At 38.5% G+C, this 3,645-nt stretch overlaps 1 pseudogene across 1 annotated transcript; it reads right to left on the reverse strand.

Moving 5' to 3' along the window:
• Positions 1–2,128: 2,128 nt before the first annotated feature.
• On the reverse strand, positions 2,129–2,626 carry LOC100966622 (annotated as a pseudogene). Its single transcript, XR_001161755.2, has one exon. The product of XR_001161755.2 is annotated as a 40S ribosomal protein S23 pseudogene (transcript).
• Positions 2,627–3,645: the final 1,019 nt, after the last annotated feature.

Below are 3,645 nucleotides of genomic sequence, written 5' to 3' on the forward strand. Positions count from 1 at the left end.
ACACTTGCACTGTCAATGTGGTGAAGCTGTAAGTGGATTTCCAGAATCCTTTCCCTATGTGCCTTCAGGTGAGTGTCTGCTGAATGAAAAATTTGCAGATGTGAAAGTCAGAAGTGAAGAATCAGTCATTTCATTCATCAGAAGCATCTCCAGGTACATTAAAGTCTGCCTTGTTGTTTCTGGCTAAGTATCCCACCCTCCTCTTGCCAGGCTGCAGGTCCTGTTGGCAAACCTTGACTGGGGACCCCACAGTCCTACCTGTGGCAGATGCACAGGAGACGGCTTTGCAGAGTCTTCTCCCAGTTCACCTTTACCTCTCCTGTCCTGCTCCCTACGCGGACAAGCCCTCCCTCTGAGATTCCTCTGCCAGCTTGCACTCCTGCATCCAGCCCCAGCCTGAGGAGAGCTGCCTGATGACCTCTTGGATCCTCCGAATCTTACTTCCCAACCTTATTTCTCTATGCCTCCTACAACCATGTAAAATCTAACTCCTGGAAAAAACTTCTATCTTCCATAATATTTACAATGATTCTGTCTCACTGAATGAACCCTGACTGAATCCAGAAAGGACAAAATTTTAAAATACTATTCAAAAACAATGTCTGAAAAATATTCTTGTGAGTGCTGATTAAAATGGACATTCTGGGATTGTAGTCCTGAATACATTGGTTGCTAAGCACAGTCACATTTTTTTGCAGTTTTTGGCCGGGGCTGGGTTTGAACCTGCCACCTCCAGCATAAGGGGCCAGCACCCTACTCCTTTGAGCCACAGGTGCCAACCACACAATCACATTTAAAAACAAAATAAGACCTAGTCACTATTGTCTTTAGTGGACTCCTAATTCATACATAAATATTAAACATTATATTTTATGACTGTCTCGGTATAAAGATAAATATAATCCAAGATGGATTATATTTTTTGCTTCATATTTTAAAAAAAATTAATGCACTTTATCAGATTTATAAAAGTAGCATGAACCCCAAGCACAGTACTTACTGTGGCTAATGAAGAACTTAGCCCTTAGCTAAGATTAGCTTGGATTACCGCCCAGGAATATGCAATTATAATAAACTTCCCTTGACAATGGTTCTCAATAGGAAAATTCAAGAAACACTGCTACAGGGTATGGATGGATCACTGCCTCATGGCATCTCTGTGATCACATCTTAAAAGTGAAATGAATAAAAACAACCTTCATGTTTGAGACGGGCACAATAATTGCAGGGAAAGCACTTTTTAAAAAGTGCCATAATAACATCAACATATAATGTCAGCAATAGCAACAAAAACTTAGTCTTCCAAAATAACAACAAATGTTCCATTTCACAACAAATTTGATTTCTCTAGTTGTGCTTCTTTTCCATGTTTTCATCTTCCAATAGAACTGCAATAGCATTCATGCTAAGAAAACAGTTCTATACCAATGAATTTCTCTTGTGGTCCCCTCTGAGAATTAAAATCCATAAGCAAAAGGAACTTACAACAAATGAGGTCCATTCATAAAGCAGAATTGTCCAGACTGCTGTGATTACAAAACTCTAGCATATAATTGATTTCCTTTTATTTGTTTCCTGTCTCTGAATTAAATTTTAATCTTTATCCTTGAGGGAAATAAATTGCATAATACATCCCAAGATTTAAGATAGTGCTTTAATTGAAGTGGATTCCTTGAGAAACAGTAAACATAAAAATCACGATTACAGGTAAATTTGATTTTGCCCTAAAAATAAATTCAAAATGCTGATCAAAGGCAAACATTCCAATTGGATTGCATGCTGCTATTTTTTAAGTGGAGGTGAGGGTGGATGAAACTATATTCTCTTAAGCAACTAATATATATGTACATTTCTATCCCTCTTATTGGTTTCTTTTTTTGTTTTAGATGATTTCTTGGTTATATATTTTTGTATTTGATTCTCAACAATACCTAGCATGTTACCGTAAAAGTCAATATCTCTCAATAATGACTTTTTGTACATAATGAAAAAACACAATACAGTAGAACCTCCATAGATGACCACCTCCCTACATTGACCATCTCCTTAAGTTGACCTAATTGTCATTGACTGAACATGTACCACATGTACATATCAGTAAAGTAGGCCTAGGTCTTTACATGGACCATTTTTTTTTTTTTTTGGCATATGAAAATTTATTACTGTGCTTTCATCAAAATTTATGATCTTGGTCATTCCTTCTTGCCTTTGTAAAGAGCCAGAAGAGAGACATTAGCTAATTTGACAACCTTAAGGCGGACTCCAGGAATGTCACCAACAGCATGACCTTTTCCACCAAATCCAGCAACCAGAACTTCATCGTTTTCCTCAATAAAGTTCAAGCAACCATCGTTGAGTACAAATGCTGTGATTTTCTTGCCATTCTTGATCAGCTGGACCCTGACACACTTCCTGATGGCAGAATTTGGCTGTTTGGCTTCAACTCCTACTTTTTCCAACACAATCCCCTTTGCATGGGAAGCACCTCCGAAAGGGTTGGCCTTCGGGACTGTGCCCAGATGGGCTTTCTTGTACTGTTTATCATGCCATTTCTGGTCTCGTCTGTGACTACGGAGCATGCTAGCAGTTCAGAGCCCACGACACTTGTCCATGGTGCTGGCACTGTAGGCCTACGCCCATGGATAAGGTGACCAGATGTCCCACTTTTAGCAAGACAGTCCTGATTTTTAACAATTTGTCTTGTGTCCCGTGGCATTTTTAAAAAGTCCCAATTTTTGGAAAGAATGCATGACAAACTAGGGAAGGGTGGGACAATGGGAAGGGAGTATATGGCTGCTGAAAAGGTTAATGTAACTCCATTTGGGAATGAAGAGGTTAATGTAACTTCATTTGGAAATGAAAAGGTTACTGTAAACTCCCTATTCCCCTCCTGGTCAAGGTCACCCAGGTGGACTGGTGCCCTAGTCCTTTGGCCACAGGCTCCACCCTATATATAATTTTTTTAATGTATTATATTTGTAAATTGTACTTATGTTGAAATTAAAAATATATATATTACAATACTATTTTTGCATTCTATGAAAATTTTTGTTGCTCCATATAGACCAAATTTTTAATTAAGAACACCACCACCACCACCACCACCCCTCCCCCATCAATGGTGTCCCGCTTTACCAATGTTAAAATCTGGTCACCTTACCCATGGACCATTTTTGTATGTTGCCCAATTTGTTACAGTTCCTACAGATGTTCTACTGTATTGAGATAGATTTAAAACAGATATATTTCTGGTTATTTGTGGAGATTGGGAAATGGTATACTATGAGAAAAAGTTTGGTTGAAACAACGTTTTACTAGTGTCTCAAGATTTTACTCTGAATAAAGAAAACCAAAAAACTTTAAGCTCTAAAGGACTAAGACAGTGTAGAGATTGATTGCTTTGTTTTTAATTCTTCTACTGAGATTTTGCTTCTTCTGTTTCTTCTCAGTGCATGCTCCCAGGGCATGAGTCCAGCACTTGAAAAGAACAGAGGGTTATTACAGTCTCCCCAGGCTCATCTTCAGCGAGAATGTACATTTGAAAAAGATCGTATCTTTACCTTTCTTGGGGAAAACAGGAACAAGATAGTAAGCAAAAAAGCTTTCAGGGACTGAGAGTACACAGTAATACCAGTACCAACAGCA

The sequence above is a fragment of the Otolemur garnettii genome, unplaced genomic scaffold, assembly GCF_000181295.1.
Source record: "Otolemur garnettii isolate 467f Iridium unplaced genomic scaffold, OtoGar3 scaffold00005, whole genome shotgun sequence".
Taxonomy (NCBI): Eukaryota; Metazoa; Chordata; class Mammalia; order Primates; family Galagidae; genus Otolemur; species Otolemur garnettii.